Here is a 23,393-nt window from a genome sequence, read left to right as displayed (position 1 = left end):
ACACCTTTTCCACCTCTTCATGTTTTTCAACACTGCTTCTTGCTCCTCCAATTTTTCAGACCGTTTCATGCTCCTCCTATTTTTGATACCTTTTGAAGCTGTTCATATATTTCACACCTTTTCAGGCGTTTCATGACTTTGAAAACCGTTTCATGCTCGTCATATTTTGACAGTTTTTGATGCTCTTCATATTTTTCACAGCTTTTCAGGCTCTTCATCTTTTTCAACACCACTTCATGCTCCTATTTTTCAGACCGTTTCCTGCTCCTCATATTTTTGACACATTTTCAAACTCTTCATATTTTTCACACCTTTTCAGGCTCTTCTTGTTTTTCAACACCGCTTCATGCTCCTCGTATTTTTCAGACAGTTTCATGTGCCTCCTCTTTTTAACATCTTTTGAAGGTCTTCATATTTTTCACACCTTTTCAGGCTCTTCATGTTTTTCCGCACCGCTTCCTGCTCTTCCTTTTTTTCAGACCGTTCCATGCTCCTCATATTTTTGACACCTTTTGAAGCTCTTCATATTTTGCACACCTTTTGAGGCTCTTTATGTTTTTCAACACCACTTCATGCTCGTCCTATTTTCAGACCGTTTAATGCTCCTCTTATTTTTGACACCTTTTGAAGCTCTTCATATTTTTCAAACCTCTTCAGGTTCTTCATATTTTTCAACACCGCTTCATGCTCCTCCTATTTTTCAGATAGTTTCATGCCCCCTCTATTTTTGACACATTTTGAAGCTCTTCATATTTTTCAAGCCTTTTCAGGCTCTTCATGTTTCTCAACACCGCTTCATGCTCCTCCTATTTTTCAAACCGTTTCATGCTCCTCATATTTTTGACACCTTTTGAAGCTCTTCATATATTTCACACCTTTTCCACCCCTTCATGGTTTTCAACACTGCTTCTTGCTCCTCCAATTTTTCAGACCGTTTCATGCTCCTCCTATTTTTGATACCTTTTGAAGCTGTTCATATATTTCACACCTTTTCAGGCGTTTCATGTCTTGAAGACCGTTTCATGCTCCTCATATTTTGGCAGTTTTTGATGCTCTTCATATTTTTCACAGCTTTTCAGGCTCTTCATGTTTTTCAACACCACTTCATGCTCCTATTTTTTAGACCGTTTCCTGCTCCTCATATTTTTGACACATTTTCAAACTTCATATTTTTCACACCTTTTCAGGCGCTTCTTGTTTTTCAACACCGGTTCATGCTCCTCCTATTTTTCATACCGTTTCATGCTCCTCATATTTTTGACACCTTTTGAAGCTCTCCATATTTTTCAAACCTTTTCAAGCTCTTCATGTTTTTAAACAGAGCTTCATTTTCCTCCTATTTTTCAGACCGTTTCATGCTCCACATATTTTTGACACCTTTTGAAGCTCTTCATATTTTTCAACCTTTTCTTGCTTTCCATGTTTTTGAACACCGTTCCATGCTCCTCATATTTTTGACACCTTTGAAGCTCTTCAAAATTTTGACACCTTTTGAAGCTCTTCATATTTTTCAAACCTTTTCAAGCTCTTCATGTTTTTCAACACCGCTTCTTGCTCCTCCTATTTTTCAGACCGTTTCATGCTCCTCATATTTTTGACACCTTTTGAATCTCTTCATATATTTCACACCTTTTCAGGCTCTTCATGTTTTTGAACACCGCTTCATGATCCTCCTATTTTTCAGACCGTTTCATACACCTCATATTTTTTTCACCTTTTGAAGCTCTTCATATTTTTCACACCTTTTCAGGCTCCTCATGTTTTGCAACACCGCTTCATGGTCCTCCTATTTTTCAGACCATTTCATACTCGTCATATTTTTGACACCTTTTACTGCTCTTCATATTTCTCACACTTTTTCAGGCTCTTCATGATTTTCAACACCGATTCATGCTCCTCCTCTTTTTCAGACCGTTTCATGCTCCTCATATTTTTGATACCTTTTGAATCTCCTCATATTTTTTACACCTTTTGAACCTCTTCATATATTTCACACTTTTTCAGGCTCTTCATGTTTTTCAACACGGCTTCATGCTCCTCCTATTTTTCAGACCGTTTCATGCTCCTCATATTTTTCACACCTTTTGAAGCTCTTCATATTTTTCACACCTTTTAAGCCTCTTCATGTTTTTTAACACCGCTTCATGCTCCTCCTATTTTCAAGACAGTTTCATACTCCTCATGTATTTCATACCTTTTGAAGCTCCTCATATTTTTCACACCTTTTCAGGCTCTTCATATTTTTGAAAACCGCTTCATGCTCCTCCTATTTTTAAGACCATTTCATGCTCCTCATATATTTCACACCTTTTGAAGTTCTTCATATTTTTCACACCTTTTCAGGCTCTGCATGTTTTTCAACACCGTTTCATGCTTCTCCTATTTTTCAGACCGTTTCATGCTCCTCATATTTTTGACACATTTTGAAGTCTTGATATATTTCACACCTTCTCAGGCTCTTCATTTTTTGGAACACGACTTCTTGCTCCTCCTATTTTTCAGACCGTTTCATGCTCATCTCATTTTTGACACCTTTTGAAGCTCTTCATATATTTGACACCATTTGAAGCTCTTCATATTTTTCACAACTTTTCAGGCTCTGCATGTATTTGAACACCGTTTCATGCTACTCCTATATTTCAGACCGATTCTTGCTGCTCATATATTTGACACCTTTTGAAACTCTTCATATTTTTAACACCTTTTTAGGCTCTTCATGTTTTTCAACACCGCTTCATGCTCCTCCTATTTTTCAGACCGTTTCATGCTCCTCATATTTTTGACACCTTTTGATGCTCTTCATATTTTTCACACCTTTTCATGCTTTTCATGTTTTTGCACACCGCTTCATGCTCCTCCTATTTTTCACACCTTTTGAAGCTCTTCATATTTTTCACCCTTTTCAGTCTCTTCATGTTTTTAACACGGTTTCATGCTCCTCCTATTTTTCAGACCGTTTCATGCTCCTCATATTTTTGACACCTTTTGAAGCTCTTCATATTTTTCACATCTTTTCAGGCTCTTCATGTTTTTCAACACCACTTCATGCTCCACCTATTTTTCAGACGGTTTCATGCTCCTCATATTTTTGACACCTTTTGAAGCTCTTCATATTTTTCAAACCTTTTCAGGCTCTTCATGTTTTTGATCACTGCTTCATGCTCCTCGTATTTTTCAAACCATTTCATGATCCTCATGTATTTCACACCTTTGAACCTCTTCATATTTTTCACACCTTTTCAGGCTCTTCATGTGTTTCAACACCACTTCATGCTCCTCAGCTTTTTCAGACCGTTTCATGCTCATTTCATTTTTGAAACAATTTGAAGCTCTTCATATTTTTCACACCTTTTGAATCTCTTCATATTTTTGACACCTTTTCAGCCTCTTCATGTTTTTGAACACCTCTGCATGCTCCTCCTATTTTTCAGGGCGTTTAATGCTCCTCATGTATTTCACACCTTTTGAAGCTCTTCATATTTTTCTCACCTTTTCAGGCTCTTCATGTTTTTGAACACCGCTTCATGCTCCTCATATTTTTCAGACCGTTTCATGCTCCTCATATATTTCAAACCTTTTGCACCTCTTCATATTTTTCACACCTTTTCAATGTCTTCATGTTTTTGAACACCGTTTCATGCTGCTCCTATTTTTCACAACGTTTCATGCTCCTCATATTTTTGACACCTTTTGAAGCTCTTCATATTTTTCACACCTTTTCAGGCTCTTCATATTTCTGAACACCTCTTCCTCTTCCTCCTATTTTTCAGACCGTTTCTTGCTCCTCATGTATTTCACACCTTTGGAAGCCCTTCATATTTTTCACACCTTTTCAGGCTCTTGATGTTTTTCCACACCACTTCATGCTTCTCCTATTTTTCAACACGTTTCATGCTCCTCATGTATTTCACACCTTTTGAAGCTCTTCATATTTTTCACACCTTTTCAGGCTCTTCATGTTTTTCAACACCGCTTCATGCTCCTCCTATTTTTCAGACCGTTTCATGCACCTCATATTTTTCTCACCTTTTGAAGCTCTTCATATTTTTCACACCTTTTCAGGCTCCTCATGTTTTGCAACACCGCTTCATGGTCCTCCTATTTTTCAGACCGTTTCATACTCCTTATATTTTTGACAACTTTTGATGCTCTTCATATTTTTCACACCTTTTCAGGCTCTTCATTTTTTCAACACCGCTTCATGCTCCTCCTATTTTTCAGAGCGTTTCATGCTCATCTCATTTTTAACACCTTTGGAAGCTTTTCATATTTTTCACACCTTTTCAGGCTCTTCATGTGTTTCAACACCACTTCATGCTCCTCAGCTTTTTCAGACCGTTTCATGCTCATTTCATTTTTGAAACATTTTGAAGCTCTTCATATTTTTCACACCTTTTGAATCTCTTCATATTTTTGACACCTTTTCAGCCTCTTCATGTTTTTGAACACCTCTGCATGCTCCTCCTATTTTTCAGGGCGTTTAATGCTCCTCATGTATTTCACACCGTTTGAAGCTCTTCATATTTTTCACACCTTTTCAATGTCTTCATGTTTTTGAACACCGTTTCATGCTGCTCCTATTTTTCACAACGTTTCATGCTCCTCATATTTTTGACACCTTTTGAAGCTCTTCATATTTTTCACACCTTTTCAGGCTCTTCATATTTTTGAACACCTCTTCCTCTTCCTCCTATTTTTCAGACCGTTTCTTGCTCCTCATGTATTTCACACCTTTGGAAGCCCTTCATATTTTTCACACCTTTTCAGGCTCTTGATGTTTTTCCACACCGCTTCATGCTCCTCCTATTTTTCAACACGTTTCATGCTCCTCATGTATTTCACACCTTTTGAAGCTCTTCATATTTTTCACACCTTTTCAGGCTCTTCATGTTTTTCAACACCGCTTCATGCTCCTCCTATTTTTCAGACCGTTTCATGCTCCTCATATTTTTGACACATTTTGAAGTCTTGATATATTTCACACCTTCTCAGGCTCTTCATTTTTTGGAACACGACTTCTTGCTCCTCCTATTTTTCAGACCGTTTCATGCTCATCTCATTTTTGACACCTTTTGAAGCTCTTCATATATTTGACACCATTTGAAGCTCTTCATATTTTTCACAACTTTTCAGGCTCTGCATGTATTTGAACACCGTTTCATGCTACTCCTATATTTCAGACCGATTCTTGCTGCTCATATATTTGACACCTTTTGAAACTCTTCATATTTTTAACACCTTTTTAGGCTCTTCATGTTTTTCAACACCGCTTCATGCTCCTCCTATTTTTCAGACCGTTTCATGCTCCTCATATTTTTGACACCTTTTGATGCTCTTCATATTTTTCACACCTTTTCAGGCTTTTCATGTTTTTGCACACCGCTTCATGCTCCTCCTATTTTTCACACCTTTTGAAGCTCTTCATATTTTTCACCCTTTTCAGTCTCTTCATGTTTTTAACACGGTTTCATGCTCCTCCTATTTTTCAGACCGTTTCATGCTCCTCATATTTTTGACACCTTTTGAAGCTCTTCATATTTTTCACATCTTTTCAGGCTCTTCATGTTTTTCAACACCGCTTCATGCTCCACCTATTTTTCAGACGGTTTCATGCTCCTCATATTTTTGACACCTTTTGAAGCTCTTCATATTTTTCAAACCTTTTCAGGCTCTTCATGTTTTTGATCACTGCTTCATGCTCCTCGTATTTTTCAAACCATTTCATGATCCTCATGTATTTCACACCTTTGAACCTCTTCATATTTTTCACACCTTTTCAGGCTCTTCATGTGTTTCAACACCACTTCATGCTCCTCAGCTTTTTCAGACCGTTTCATGCTCATTTCATTTTTGAAACATTTTGAAGCTCTTCATATTTTTCACACCTTTTGAATCTCTTCATATTTTTGACACCTTTTCAGCCTCTTCATGTTTTTGAACACCTCTGCATGCTCCTCCTATTTTTCAGGGCGTTTAATGCTCCTCATGTATTTCACACCTTTTGAAGCTCTTCATATTTTTCTCACCTTTTCAGGCTCTTCATGTTTTTGAACACCGCTTCATGCTCCTCATATTTTTCAGACCGTTTCATGCTCCTCATATATTTCAAACCTTTTGCACCTCTTCATATTTTTCACACCTTTTCAATGTCTTCATGTTTTTGAACACCGTTTCATGCTGCTCCTATTTTTCACAACGTTTCATGCTCCTCATATTTTTGACACCTTTTGAAGCTCTTCATATTTTTCACACCTTTTCAGGCTCTTCATATTTTTGAACACCTCTTCCTCTTCCTCCTATTTTTCAGACCGTTTCTTGCTCCTCATGTATTTCACACCTTTTGAAGCCCTTCATATTTTTCACACCTTTTCAGGCTCTTGATGTTTTTCCACACCACTTCATGCTTCTCCTATTTTTCAACACGTTTCATGCTCCTCATGTATTTCACACCTTTTGAAGCTCTTCATATTTTTCACACCTTTTCAGGCTCTTCATGTTTTTCAACACCGCTTCATGCTCCTCCTATTTTTCAGACCGTTTCATGCACCTCATATTTTTCTCACCTTTTGAAGCTCTTCATATTTTTCACACCTTTTCAGGCTCCTCATGTTTTGCAACACCGCTTCATGGTCCTCCTATTTTTCAGACCGTTTCATACTCCTTATATTTTTGACAACTTTTGATGCTCTTCATATTTTTCACACCTTTTCAGGCTCTTCATTTTTTCAACACCGCTTCATGCTCCTCCTATTTTTCAGAGCGTTTCATGCTCATCTCATTTTTAACACCTTTGGAAGCTTTTCATATTTTTCACAATTTTTCAGGCTCTTCATGGTTTGAACACCGCTTCATGCTCCTCCTATTTTTCAGACCGTATCATGCTCCTCATATTTTGACACCTTTTGAAGCTCTTCATATATTTCACACCTTTTCAGTCTCTTCTTTTTCTTCAACACCACTTCATGCACCTCCTATTTTTCAGACCGTTTCATGATCATCTCATTTTTGACACCTTTTGAAGCTCTTCATATTTTTCACACCTTTTCAGGCTCCTCATTTTTTTCAACACCACTTCATTCTCCTCCTATTTTTCAGACCGTTTCATGCTCATCTCTTTTTTGACACCTTTTGAAGCTCTTCATATTTTTCACACATTTTGAAGCTCTTAATATTTTTCACACCTTTTCTGGCTCTTCATGTTTTTCAACACCGGTTCATGGTACTCCTATTTTTTAGACCGTTTCATGCTCCTCATATTTTTGACAACTTTTGAAGCTGTTCATATTTTTCACACCTTTTCAGGCTCTTCATTTTTTTCAACACTGCTTCATGCTCCTCCTATTTTTCAGAACGTTTCATGCTCCTTATAATTTTGACACCTTTTGAAGCTCTTCATATTTTTCACACCTTTTCAGGCTCTTCATGTTTTTCAACACTGCTTCATGCTCCTCCTATTTTTCAGACCGTTTCTTGCACCTCATATATTTCACACCTTTAGAAGCTCTTCATATTTTTCACACATTTTCAGGCTCTTCATGTTTCTCAACACCGCTTCCTGCTCCTCCTCTTTTTCAGACCGTTTCATGCTCCTCATATTTTTGACACATTTTGAAGCTCTTCATGTTTCTCACAGCTTTTCAGGTTCTTCATGTTTTTAAACACTACTTCATGCTCCTCCTATTTTTCAGACGGTTTCATGCTCATCTCATTTTTGACACCTTTTGAAGCTCTTCATATTTTTCACATCTTTTGAAGCTCTTCATATTTTTCACACGTTTTCAGGCTCTTCATTTTGTTCAACACCCTTTCTTGCTCCTCCTATTTTTCAGACCATTTCATGCTCCTCATATTTTTGACACGTTTTGAAGCTCTTCATATTTTTCACACCTTTTCAGGCTCTTCATGTTTTTGAACACCGTTTCATAGTCCTCCTATTTTTCAGACCGTTTCATGCTCCTCATATTTTTGACACCTTTTGAAGCTCTTCATATTTTTCACTACTTTTCAGGGTCTTCCTGTTTTGAACACCGCTTCATGCTCCTCCTATTTTTCAGAACTTTTCATGCTCCTCATATTTTTGACACCTTTTGAAGCTCTTCATATTTTTCACACCTTTTCAGGCTCTTCATGTTTTTGAACACCATTTCATGCTCCTCCTATTTTACAGACCGTTTCATTCTCCTCATATTTTTGACACCTTTTGAAGCTCTTCATATATTTCACACCTTTTCAGGCTTTTCATTATTTTCAACACCACTTCATGCTCCTCTTATTTTTCAGACCGTTTCATGCTCATCTCATTTTGACACCTTTTGAAGCTCTTCATGTTTTTCACATCTTCTGAAGCTCTTCATATTTTTCACAAATTTTCAGGCTCTTTATGATTTTCAACACCGCTTCATGCTCCTCCTATTTTTCAGACCGTTTCATGTTCATCTCATTTTGACACCTTTTGAAGCTCTTCATATTTTTCACACCTTTTGAAGCTCTTCATATTTTGCATATTTTTGAAGTTCTTCATAATTTCACACGTTTTCAGACTCTTCATGTTTTTCAACACCACTTCATGCTCCTCCTATTTTTCAGACCGTTTCATGCTCCTCATATTTTTGACACCTTTTGAAGCTCTTTATATTTTTCACACCTTTTCAGGCTCTTCATGTTTTTGAACACCGCTTCATGCTCCTCCTATTTTTCAGACCGTTTCATGCTCCTCATATTTTTGACAACTTTTGAAGCTTTTCATATTTTTCACACCTTGTCAGGCTCTTGAATTTTTTCAACACCACTTCATGCTCCTCCTTTTTTGCAGACCGTTTCATGCTCCTCATATTTTTGACACCTTTTGAAGCTCTTCATATTTTGCACACCTTTTCAGGCTCTTCATGTTTTTGAACACCGCTTCATGATCCTCCTATTTTTCTGACCTTTTCATGCTCCTCATATTTTTGACAACTTTTGAAGCTCTTCATATTTTTCACAACTTTTCAGGCTTTTCCTGTTTTTGAACACCGCTTCATGCTCCTCCTATTTTTCAAACCGTTTCATGCTCCTCATATTTTTGACACCTTTTGAAGCTCTTCATATTTTTCACACCTTTTCAGGCTCTTCATGTTTTTGAACACCGCTTCATGCTCCTCCTATTTTCAGACCGTTTCATTCTCCTCATATTTTTGACACCTTTTGAAGCCCTTCATATATTTCACACCTTTTCCGTCTCTTCTTTTTTTTCAACACCACTTCATGCTCCTCCTATTTTTCAGACCGTTTCATGCTCATCTCATTTTTGACACCTTTTGAAGCTCTTCATATTTTTCACACCTTTTCAAGCTCTTCATGTTTTTGAACACCGCTTCATGCTCCTCCTATTTTTCAGACTGCTTCATACTCCTCTCATTTTTGACACCTTTTGAAGCTCTTCATATTTTTGACACCTTTTGAAGCTCTTCATATTTCTCACACGTTTTCAGGCTCTTCATGATTTTCAACACCGATTCATGCTCCTTCTCTTTTTCAGACCATTTCATGCTCCTCATATTTTTGATACCTTTTGAATCTCCTCATATTTTTTACACCTTTTGAAGCTCCTCATATTTTTCACACCTTTTCAGGCTCTTCATATTTTTGAAAACCGCTTCATGCTCCTCCTATTTTTAAGACCATTTCATGCTCCTCATATATTTCACACCTTTTGAAGTTCTTCATATTTTTCACACCTTTTCAGGCTCTGCATGTTTTTCAACACCGTTTCATGCTCCTCCTATTTTTCAGACCGTTTCATGCTCCTCATATTTTTGACACATTTTGAAGTTCTTGATATATTTCACACCTTCTCAGGCTCTTCATTTTTTGGAACACGACTTCTTGCTCCTCCTATTTTTCAGACCGTTTCATGCTCATCTCATTTTTGACACCTTTTGAAGCTCTTCATATATTTGACACCATTTGAAGCTCTTCATATTTTTCACAACTTTTCAGGCTCTGCATATATTTGAACACCGTTTCATGCTACTCCTATATTTCAGACCGATTCTTGCTGCTCATATATTTGACACCTTTTGAAACTCTTCATATTTTTAACACCTTTTCAGGCTCTTCATGTTTTTCAACACCGCTTCATGCTCTTCCTATTTTTCAGACCGTTTCATGCTCCTCATATTTTTGACACCTTTTGATGCTCTTCATATTTTTCACACCTTTTCAGGCTTTTCATGTTTTTGCACACCGCTTCATGCTCCTCCTATTTTTCACACCTTTTGAAGCTCTTCATATTTTTCACCCTTTTCAGTCTCTTCATGTTTTTAACACGGTTTCATGCTCCTCCTATTTTTCAGACCGTTTCATGCTCCTCATATTTTTGACACCTTTTGAAGCTCTTCATATTTTTCACATCTTTTCAGGCTCTTCATGTTTTTCAACACCGCTTCATGCTCCACCTATTTTTCAGACGGTTTCATGCTCATCTCTTTTTTGACACCTTTTGAAGCTCTTCATATTTTTCATACCTTTTGAAGCTCTTCATATTTTTCACTCGTTTTCACGCTCTTCATGTTTTTCAACACCGCTTCATGCTCCTCCTATTTTTCAGACGGTTTCATGCTCCTCATATTTTTGACACCTTTTGAAGCTCTTCATATTTTTCAAACCTTTTCAGGCTCTTCATGTTTTTGAACACTGCTTCATGCTCCTCGTATTTTTCAAACCATTTCATGATCCTCATGTATTTCACACCTTTGAACCTCTTCATATTTTTCACACCTTTTCAGGCTCTTCATGTGTTTCAACACCACTTCATGCTCCTCAGCTTTTTCAGACCGTTTCATGCTCATTTCATTTTTGAAACATTTTGAAGCTCTTCATATTTTTCACACCTTTTGAATCTCTTCATATTTTTGACACCTTTTCAGGCTCTTCATGTTTTTGAACACCTCTGCATGCTCCTCCTATTTTTCAGGGCGTTTAATGCTCCTCATGTATTTCACACCTTTTGAAGCTCTTCATATTTTTCTCACCTTTTCAGGCTCTTCATGTTTTTGAACACCGCTTCATGCTCCTCATATTTTTCAGACCGTTTCATGCTCCTCGTATATTTCAAACCTTTTGCACCTCTTCATATTTTTCACACCTTTTCAATGTCTTCATGTTTTTGAACACCGTTTCATGCTGCTCCTATTTTTCACAACGTTTCATGCTCCTCATATTTTTGACACCTTTTGAAGCTCTTCATATTTTTCACACCTTTTCAGGCTCTTCATATTTTTGAACACCTCTTCCTCTTCCTCCTATTTTTCAGACCGTTTCTTGCTCCTCATGTATTTCACACCTTTGGAAGCCCTTCATATTTTTCACACCTTTTCAGGCTCTTGATGTTTTTCCACACCACTTCATGCTTCTCCTATTTTTCAACACGTTTCATGCTCCTCATGTATTTCACACCTTTTGAAGCTCTTCATATTTTTCACACCTTTTCAGGCTCCTCATGTTTTGCAACACCGCTTCATGGTCCTCCTATTTTTCAGACCGTTTCATACTCCTCATATTTTTGACAACTTTTGATGCTCTTCATATTTTTCACACCTTTTCAGGCTCTTCATTTTTTCAACACCGCTTCATGCTCCTCCTATTTTTCAGAGCGTTTCATGCTCATCTCATTTTTAACACCTTTGGAAGCTTTTCATATTTTTCACAATTTTTCAGGCTCTTCATGTTTTGAACACCGCTTCATGCTCCTCCTATTTTTCAGACCGTATCATGCTCCTCATATTTTGACACCTTTTGAAGCTCTTCATATATTTCACACCTTTTCAGTCTCTTCTTTTTCTTCAACACCACCTCATGCACCTCCTATTTTTCAGACCGTTTCATGATCATCTCATTTTTGACACCTTTTGAAGCTCTTCATATTTTTCACACCTTTTCAGGCTCCTCATTTTTTTCAACACCACTTCATTCTCCTCCTATTTTTCAGACCGTTTCATGCTCATCTCTTTTTTGACACCTTTTGAAGCTCTTCATATTTTTCATACCTTTTGAAGCTCTTCATATTTTTCACTCGTTTTCACGCTCTTCATGGTTTTCAACACCGCTTCATGCTCCTCCTCTTTTTCAGACGGTTTCATCCTCCTCATATTTTTGACACCTTTTGAAGCTCTTCATATTTTTCAAACCTTTTCAGGCTCTTCATGTTTTTGAACACTGCTTCATGCTCCTCGTATTTTTCAAACCATTTCATGATCCTCATGTATTTCACACCTTTGAACCTCTTCATATTTTTCACACCTTTTCAGGCTCTTCATGTGTTTCAACACCACTTCATGCTCCTCAGCTTTTTCAGACCGTTTCATGCTCATTTCATTTTTGAAACATTTTGAAGCTCTTCATATTTTTCACACCTTTTGAATCTCTTCATATTTTTGACACCTTTTCAGGCTCTTCATGTTTTTGAACACCTCTGCATGCTCCTCCTATTTTTCAGGGCGTTTAATGCTCCTCATGTATTTCACACCTTTTGAAGCTCTTCATATTTTTCTCACCTTTTCAGGCTCTTCATGTTTTTGAACACCGCTTCATGCTCCTCATATTTTTCAGACCGTTTCATGCTCCTCATATATTTCAAACCTTTTGCACCTCTTCATATTTTTCACACCTTTTCAATGTCTTCATGTTTTTGAACACCGTTTCATGCTGCTCCTATTTTTCACAACGTTTCATGCTCCTCATATTTTTGACACCTTTTGAAGCTCTTCATATTTTTCACACCTTTTCAGGCTCTTCATATTTTTGAACACCTCTTACTCTTCCTCCTATTTTTCAGACCGTTTCTTGCTCCTCATGTATTTCACACCTTTGGAAGCCCTTCATATTTTTCACACCTTTTCAGGCTCTTGATGTTTTTCCACACCACTTCATGCTTCTCCTATTTTTCAACACGTTTCATGCTCCTCATGTATTTCACACCTTTTGAAGCTCTTCATATTTTTCACACCTTTTCAGGCTCTTCATGTTTTTCAACACCGCTTCATGCTCCTCCTATTTTTCAGACCGTTTCATGCACCTCATATTTTTCTCCCCTTTTGAAGCTCTTCATATTTTTCACACCTTTTCAGGCTCCTCATGTTTTGCAACACCGCTTCATTGTCCTCCTATTTTTCAGACCGTTTCATACTCCTCATATTTTTGACAACTTTTGATGCTCTTCATATTTTTCACACCTTTTCAGGCTCTTCATTTTTTCAACACCGCTTCATGCTCCTCCTATTTTTCAGACCGTTTCATGCTCATCTCATTTTTAACACCTTTGGAAGCTTTTCATATTTTTCACAATTTTTCAGGCTCTTCATATTTTTGAACACCTCTTCCTCTTCCTCCTATTTTTCAGACCGTTTCTTGCTCCTCATGTATTTCACACCTTTGGAAGCCCTTCATATTTTTCACACCTTTTCAGGCTCTTGATGTTTTTCCACACCACTTCATGCTTCTCCTATTTTTCAACACGTTTCATGCTCCTCATGTATTTCACACCTTTTGAAGCTCTTCATATTTTTCACACCTTTTCAGGCTCCTCATGTTTTGCAACACCGCTTCATGGTCCTCCTATTTTTCAGACCGTTTCATACTCCTCATATTTTTGACAACTTTTGATGCTCTTCATATTTTTCACACCTTTTCAGGCTCTTCATTTTTTCAACACCGCTTCATGCTCCTCCTATTTTTCAGAGCGTTTCATGCTCATCTCATTTTTAACACCTTTGGAAGCTTTTCATATTTTTCACAATTTTTCAGGCTCTTCATGTTTTGAACACCGCTTCATGCTCCTCCTATTTTTCAGACCGTATCATGCTCCTCATATTTTGACACCTTTTGAAGCTCTTCATATATTTCACACCTTTTCAGTCTCTTCTTTTTCTTCAACACCACCTCATGCACCTCCTATTTTTCAGACCGTTTCATGATCATCTCATTTTTGACACCTTTTGAAGCTCTTCATATTTTTCACACCTTTTCAGGCTCCTCATTTTTTTCAACACCACTTCATTCTCCTCCTATTTTTCAGACCGTTTCATGCTCATCTCTTTTTTGACACCTTTTGTAGCTCTTCATATTTTTCACACATTTTGAAGCTCTTAATATTTTTCACACCTTTTCTGGCTCTTCATGTTTTTCAACACCGGTTCATGGTCCTCCTATTTTTCAGACCGTTTCATACTCCTTATATTTTTGACAACTTTTGATGCTCTTCATATTTTTCACACCTTTTCAGGCTCTTCATTTTTTCAACACTGCTTCATGCTCCTCCTATTTTTCAGAGCGTTTCATGCTCATCTCATTTTTAACACCTTTGGAAGCTTTTCATATTTTTCACAATTTTTCAGGCTCTTCATGGTTTGAACACCGCTTCATGCTCCTCCTATTTTTCAGACCGTATCATGCTCCTCATATTTTGACACCTTTTGAAGCTCTTCATATATTTCACACCTTTTCAGTCTCTTCTTTTTCTTCAACACCACTTCATGCACCTCCTATTTTTCAGACCGTTTCATGATCATCTCATTTTTGACACCTTTTGAAGCTCTTCATATTTTTCACACCTTTTCAGGCTCCTCATTTTTTTCAACACCACTTCATTCTCCTCCTATTTTTCAGACCGTTTCATGCTCATCTCTTTTTTGACACCTTTTGAAGCTCTTCATATTTTTCACACATTTTGAAGCTCTTAATATTTTTCACACCTTTTCTGGCTCTTCATGTTTTTCAACACCGGTTCATGGTACTCCTATTTTTTAGACCGTTTCATGCTCCTCATATTTTTGACAACTTTTGAAGCTGTTCATATTTTTCACACCTTTTCAGGCTCTTCATTTTTTTCAACACTGCTTCATGCTCCTCCTATTTTTCAGAACGGTTCATGCTCCTTATAATTTTGACACCTTTTGAAGCTCTTCATATTTTTCACACCTTTTCAGGCTCTTCATGTTTTTCAACACTGCTTCATGCTCCTCCTATTTTTCAGACCGTTTCTTGCACCTCATATATTTCACACCTTTAGAAGCTCTTCATATTTTTCACACATTTTCAGGCTCTTCATGTTTCTCAACACCGCTTCCTGCTCCTCCTCTTTTTCAGACCGTTTCATGCTCCTCATATTTTTGACACATTTTGAAGCTCTTCATGTTTCTCACAGCTTTTCAGGTTCTTCATGTTTTTCAACACTACTTCATGCTCCTCCTATTTTTCAGACGGTTTCATGCTCATCTCATTTTTGACACCTTTTGAAGCTCTTCATATTTTTCACATCTTTTGAAGCTCTTCATATTTTTCACACGTTTTCAGGCTCTTCATTTTGTTCAACACCCTTTCTTGCTCCTCCTATTTTTCAGACCATTTCATGCTCCTCATATTTTTGACACGTTTTGAAGCTCTTCATATTTTTCACACCTTTTCAGGCTCTTCATGTTTTTGAACACCGTTTCATAGTCCTCCTATTTTTCAGACCGTTTCATGCTCCTCATATTTTTGACACCTTTTGAAGCTCTTCATATTTTTCACTACTTTTCAGGGTCTTCCTGTTTTGAACACCGCTTCATGCTCCTCCTATTTTTCAGAACTTTTCATGCTCCTCATATTTTTGACACCTTTTGAAGCTCTTCATATTTTTCACACCTTTTCAGGCTCTTCATGTTTTTGAACACCATTTCATGCTCCTCCTATTTTACAGACCGTTTCATTCTCCTCATATTTTTGACACCTTTTGAAGCTCTTCATATATTTCACACCTTTTCAGGCTTTTCATTATTTTCAACACCACTTCGTGCTCCTCTTATTTTTCAGACCGTTTCATGCTCATCTCATTTTGACACCTTTTGAAGCTCTTCATGTTTTTCACATCTTCTGAAGCTCTTCATATTTTTCACAAATTTTCAGGCTCTTTATGATTTTCAACACCGCTTCATGCTCCTCCTATTTTTCAGACCGTTTCATGTTCATCTCATTTTGACACCTTTTGAAGCTCTTCATATTTTTCACACCTTTTGAAGCTCTTCATATTTTGCATATTTTTGAAGTTCTTCATAATTTCACACGTTTTCAGACTCTTCATGTTTTTCAACACCACTTCATGCTCCTCCTATTTTTCAGACCGTTTCATGCTCCTCATATTTTTGACACCTTTTGAAGCTCTTCATATTTTTCACACCTTTTCAGGCTCTTCATGTTTTTGAACACCGCTTCATGCTCCTCCTATTTTTCAGACCGTTTCATGCTCCTCATATTTTTGACAACTTTTGAAGCTTTTCATATTTTTCACACCTTGTCAGGCTCTTGAATTTTTTCAACACCACTTCATGCTCCTCCTTTTTTGCAGACCGTTTCATGCTCCTCATATTTTTGACACCTTTTGAAGCTCTTCATATTTTGCACACCTTTTCAGGCTCTTCATGTTTTTGAACACCGCTTCATGATCCTCCTATTTTTCTGACCTTTTCATGCTCCTCATATTTTTGACAACTTTTGAAGCTCTTCATATTTTTCACAACTTTTCAGGCTTTTCCTGTTTTTGAACACCGCTTCATGCTCCTCCTATTTTTCAAACCGTTTCATGCTCCTCATATTTTTGACACCTTTTGAAGCTCTTCATATTTTTCACACCTTTTCAGGCTCTTCATGTTTTTGAACACCGCTTCATGCTCCTCCTATTTTCAGACCGTTTCATTCTCCTCATATTTTTGACACCTTTTGAAGCCCTTCATATATTTCACAGCTTTTCCGTCTCTTCTTTTTTTTCAAAACCACTTCATGCTCCTCCTATTTTTCAGACCGTTTCATGCTCATCTCATTTTTGACACCTTTTGAAGCTCTTCATATTTTTCACACCTTTTCAAGCTCTTCATGTTTTTGAACACCGCTTCATGCTCCTCCTATTTTTCAGACTGCTTCATACTCCTCTCATTTTTGACACCTTTTGAAGCTCTTCATATTTTTGACACCTTTTGAAGCTCTTCATATTTCTCACACGTTTTCAGGCTCTTCATGATTTTCAACACCGATTCATGCTCCTTCTCTTTTTCAGACCGTTTCATGCTCCTCATATTTTTGATACCTTTTGAATCTCCTCATATTTTTTACACCTTTTGAAGCTCCTCATATTTTTCACACCTTTTCAGGCTCTTCATATTTTTGAAAACCGCTTCATGCTCCTCCTATTTTTAAGACCATTTCATGCTCCTCATATATTTCACACCTTTTGAAGTTCTTCATATTTTTCACACCTTTTCAGGCTCTGCATGTTTTTCAACACCGTTTCATGCTCCTCCTATTTTTCAGACCGTTTCATGCTCCTCATATTTTTGACACATTTTGAAGTTCTTGATATATTTCACACCTTCTCAGGCTCTTCATTTTTTGGAACACGACTTCTTGCTCCTCCTATTTTTCAGACCGTTTCATGCTCATCTCATTTTTGACACCTTTTGAAGCTCTTCATATATTTGACACCATTTGAAGCTCTTCATATTTTTCACAACTTTTCAGGCTCTGCATGTATTTGAACACCGTTTCATGCTACTCCTATATTTCAGACCGATTCTTGCTGCTCATATATTTGACACCTTTTGAAACTCTTCATATTTTTAACACCTTTTCAGGCTCTTCATGTTTTTCAACACCGCTTCATGCTCCTCCTATTTTTCAGACCGTTTCATGCTCCTCATATTTTTGACACCTTTTGATGCTCTTCATATTTTTCACACCTTTTCAGGCTTTTCATGTTTTTGCACACCGCTTCATGCTCCTCCTATTTTTCACACCTTTTGAAGCTCTTCATATTTTTCACCCTTTTCAGTCTCTTCATGTTTTTAACACGGTTTCATGCTCCTCCTATTTTTCAGACCGTTTCATGCTCCTCATATTTTTGACACCTTTTGAAGCTCTTCATATTTTTCACATCTTTTCAGGCTCTTCATGTTTTTCAACACCGCTTCATGCTCCACCTATTTTTCAGACGGTTTCATGCTCATCTCTTTTTTGACACCTTTTGAAGCTCTTCATATTTTTCATACCTTTTGAAGCTCTTCATATTTTTCACTCGTTTTCACGCTCTTCATGTTTTTCAACACCGCTTCATGCTCCTCCTATTTTTCAGACGGTTTCATGCTCCTCATATTTTTGACACCTTTTGAAGCTCTTCATATTTTTCAAACCTTTTCAGGCTCTTCATGTTTTTGAACACTGCTTCATGCTCCTCGTATTTTTCAAACCATTTCATGATCCTCATGTATTTCACACCTTTGAACCTCTTCATATTTTTCACACCTTTTCAGGCTCTTCATGTGTTTCAACACCACTTCATGCTCCTCAGCTTTTTCAGACCGTTTCATGCTCATTTCATTTTTGAAACATTTTGAAGCTCTTCATATTTTTCACACCTTTTGAATCTCTTCATATTTTTGACACCTTTTCAGGCTCTTCATGTTTTTGAACACCTCTGCATGCTCCTCCTATTTTTCAGGGCGTTTAATGCTCCTCATGTATTTCACACCTTTTGAAGCTCTTCATATTTTTCTCACCTTTTCAGGCTCTTCATGTTTTTGAACACCGCTTCATGCTCCTCATATTTTTCAGACCGTTTCATGCTCCTCATATATTTCAAACCTTTTGCACCTCTTCATATTTTTCACACCTTTTCAATGTCTTCATGTTTTTGAACACCGTTTCATGCTGCTCCTATTTTTCACAACGTTTCATGCTCCTCATATTTTTGACACCTTTTGAAGCTCTTCATATTTTTCACACCTTTTCAGGCTCTTCATATTTTTGAACACCTCTTCCTCTTCCTCCTATTTTTCAGACCGTTTCTTGCTCCTCATGTATTTCACACCTTTGGAAGCCCTTCATATTTTTCACACCTTTTCAGGCTCTTGATGTTTTTCCACACCACTTCATGCTTCTCCTATTTTTCAACACGTTTCATGCTCCTCATGTATTTCACACCTTTTGAAGCTCTTCATATTTTTCACACCTTTTCAGGCTCTTCATGTTTTTCAACACCGCTTCATGCTCCTCCTATTTTTCAGACCGTTTCATGCACCTCATATTTTTCTCACCTTTTGAAGCTCTTCATATTTTTCACACCTTTTCAGGCTCCTCATGTTTTGCAACACCGCTTCATGGTCCTCCTATTTTTCAGACCGTTTCATACTCCTCATATTTTTGACAACTTTTGATGCTCTTCATATTTTTCACACCTTTTCAGGCTCTTCATTTTTTCAACACCGCTTCATGCTCCTCCTATTTTTCAGAGCGTTTCATGCTCATCTCATTTTTAACACCTTTGGAAGCTTTTCATATTTTTCACAATTTTTCAGGCTCTTCATGTTTTGAACACCGCTTCATGCTCCTCCTATTTTTCAGACCGTATCATGCTCCTCATATTTTGACACCTTTTGAAGCTCTTCATATATTTCACACCTTTTCAGTCTCTTCTTTTTCTTCAACACCACCTCATGCACCTCCTATTTTTCAGACCGTTTCATGATCATCTCATTTTTGACACCTTTTGAAGCTCTTCATATTTTTCACACCTTTTCAGGCTCCTCATTTTTTTCAACACCACTTCATTCTCCTCCTATTTTTCAGACCGTTTCATGCTCATCTCTTTTTTGACACCTTTTGAAGCTCTTCATATTTTTCATACCTTTTGAAGCTCTTCATATTTTTCACTCGTTTTCACGCTCTTCATGTTTTTCAACACCGCTTCATGCTCCTCCTATTTTTCAGACGGTTTCATGCTCCTCATATTTTTGACACCTTTTGAAGCTCTTCATATTTTTCAAACCTTTTCAGGCTCTTCATGTTTTTGAACACTGCTTCATGCTCCTCGTATTTTTCAAACCATTTCATGATCCTCATGTATTTCACACCTTTGAACCTCTTCATATTTTTCACACCTTTTCAGGCTCTTCATGTGTTTCAACACCACTTCATGCTCCTCAGCTTTTTCAGACCGTTTCATGCTCATTTCATTTTTGAAACATTTTGAAGCTCTTCATATTTTTCACACCTTTTGAATCTCTTCATATTTTTGACACCTTTTCAGGCTCTTCATGTTTTTGAACACCTCTGCATGCTCCTCCTATTTTTCAGGGCGTTTAATGCTCCTCATGTATTTCACACCTTTTGAAGCTCTTCATATTTTTCTCACCTTTTCAGGCTCTTCATGTTTTTGAACACCGCTTCATGCTCCTCATATTTTTCAGGCCGTTTCATGCTCCTCATATATTTCAAACCTTTTGCACCTCTTCATATTTTTCACACCTTTTCAATGTCTTCATGTTTTTGAACACCGTTTCATGCTGCTCCTATTTTTCACAACGTTTCATGCTCCTCATATTTTTGACACCTTTTGAAGCTCTTCATATTTTTCACACCTTTTCAGGCTCTTCATATTTTTGAACACCTCTTCCTCTTCCTCCTATTTTTCAGACCGTTTCTTGCTCCTCATGTATTTCACACCTTTGGAAGCCCTTCATATTTTTCACACCTTTTCAGGCTCTTGATGTTTTTCCACACCACTTCATGCTTCTCCTATTTTTCAACACGTTTCATGCTCCTCATGTATTTCACACCTTTTGAAGCTCTTCATATTTTTCACACCTTTTCAGGCTCTTCATGTTTTTCAACACCGCTTCATGCTCCTCCTATTTTTCAGACCGTTTCATGCACCTCATATTTTTCTCACCTTTTGAAGCTCTTCATATTTTTCACACCTTTTCAGGCTCCTCATGTTTTGCAACACCGCTTCATGGTCCTCCTATTTTTCAGACCGTTTCATACTCCTCATATTTTTGACAACTTTTGATGCTCTTCATATTTTTCACACCTTTTCAGGCTCTTCATTTTTTCAACACCGCTTCATGCTCCTCCTATTTTTCAGACCGTTTCATGCTCATCTCATTTTTAACACCTTTGGAAGCTTTTCATATTTTTCACAATTTTTCAGGCTCTTCATGTTTTGAACACCGCTTCATGCTCCTCCTATTTTTCAGACCGTATCATGCTCCTCATATTTTGACACCTTTTGAAGCTCTTCATATATTTCACACCTTTTCAGTCTCTTCTTTTTCTTCAACAACACCTCATGCACCTCCTATTTTTCAGACCGTTTCATGATCATCTCATTTTTGACATCTTTTGAAGCTCTTCATATTTTTCACACCTTTTCAGGCTCCTCATTTTTTTCAACACCACTTCATTCTCCTCCTATTTTTCAGACCGTTTCATGCTCATCTCTTTTTTGACACCTTTTGTAGCTCTTCATATTTTTCACACATTTTGAAGCTCTTAATATTTTTCACACCTTTTCTGGCTCTTCATGTTTTTCAACACCGGTTCATGGTACTCCTATTTTTTAGACCGTTTCATGCTCCTCATATTTTTGACAACTTTTGAAGCTGTTCATATTTTTCACACCTTTTCAGGCTCTTCATTTTTTTCAACACTGCTTCATGCTCCTCCTATTTTTCAGAACGTTTCATGCTCCTTATAATTTTGACACCTTTTGAAGCTCTTCATATTTTTCACACCTTTTCAGGCTCTTCATGTTTTTCAACACTGCTTCATGCTCCTCCTATTTTTCAGACCGTTTCTTGCACCTCATATATTTCACACCTTTAGAAGCTCTTCATATTTTTCACACATTTTCAGGCTCTTCATGTTTCTCAACACCGCTTCCTGCTCCTCCTCTTTTTCAGACCGTTTCATGCTCCTCATATTTTTGACACATTTTGAAGCTCTTCATGTTTCTCACAGCTTTTCAGGTTCTTCATGTTTTTCAACACTACTTCATGCTCCTCCTATTTTTCAGACGGTTTCATGCTCATCTCATTTTTGACACCTTTTGAAGCTCTTCATATTTTTCACATCTTTTGAAGCTCTTCATATTTTTCACACGTTTTCAGGCTCTTCATGTTGTTCAACACCCTTTCTTGCTTCTCCTATTTTTCAGACCATTTCATGCTCCTCATATTTTTGACACGTTTTGAAGCTCTTCATATTTTTCACACCTTTTCAGGCTCTTCATGTGTTTGAACACCGTTTCATAGTCCTCCTATTTTTCAGACCGTTTCATGCTCCTCATATTTTTGACACCTTTTGAAGCTCTTCATATTTTTCACTACTTTTCAGGGTCTTCCTGTTTTGAACACCGCTTCATGCTCCTCCTATTTTTCAGAACTTTTCATGCTCCTCATATTTTTGACACCTTTTGAAGCTCTTCATATTTTTCACACCTTTTCAGGCTCTTCATGTTTTTGAACACCATTTCATGCTCCTCCTATTTTACAGACCGTTTCATTCTCCTCATATTTTTGACACCTTTTGAAGCTCTTCATATATTTCACACCTTTTCAGGCTTTTCATTATTTTCAACACCACTTCGTGCTCCTCTTATTTTTCAGACCGTTTCATGCTCATCTCATTTTGACACCTTTTGAAGCTCTTCATGTTTTTCACATCTTCTGAAGCTCTTCATATTTTTCACAAATTTTCAGGCTCTTTATGATTTTCAACACCGCTTCATGCTCCTCCTATTTTTCAGACCGTTTCATGTTCATCTCATTTTGACACCTTTTGAAGCTCTTCATATTTTTCACACCTTTTGAAGCTCTTCATATTTTGCATATTTTTGAAGTTCTTCATAATTTCACACGTTTTCAGACTCTTCATGTTTTTCAACACCACTTCATGCTCCTCCTATTTTTCAGACCGTTTCATGCTCCTCATATTTTTGACACCTTTTGAAGCTCTTCATATTTTTCACACCTTTTCAGGCTCTTCATGTTTTTGAACACCGCTTCATGCTCCTCCTATTTTTCAGACCGTTTCATGCTCCTCATATTTTTGACAACTTTTGAAGCTTTTCATATTTTTCACACCTTGTCAGGCTCTTGAATTTTTTCAACACCACTTCATGCTCCTCCTTTTTTGCAGACCGTTTCATGCTCCTCATATTTTTGACACCTTTTGAAGCTCTTCATATTTTGCACAGCTTTTCAGGCTCTTCATGTTTTTGAACACCGCTTCATGATCCTCCTATTTTTCTGACCTTTTCATGCTCCTCATATTTTTGACAACTTTTGAAGCTCTTCATATTTTTCACAACTTTTCAGGCTTTTCCTGTTTTTGAACACCGCTTCATGCTCCTCCTATTTTTCAAACCGTTTCATGCTCCTCATATTTTTGACACCTTTTGAAGCTCTTCATATTTTTCACACCTTTTCAGGCTCTTCATGTTTTTGAACACCGCTTCATGCTCCTCCTATTTTCAGACCGTTTCATTCTCCTCATATTTTTGACACCTTTTGAAGCCCTTCATATATTTCACACCTTTTCCGTCTCTTCTT

The sequence above is a fragment of the Dama dama genome, chromosome 29 (assembly GCF_033118175.1).
Source record: "Dama dama isolate Ldn47 chromosome 29, ASM3311817v1, whole genome shotgun sequence".
Classification (NCBI taxonomy): Eukaryota; Metazoa; Chordata; class Mammalia; order Artiodactyla; family Cervidae; genus Dama; species Dama dama.
Note: the sequence above shows the minus strand (reverse complement) of the source record.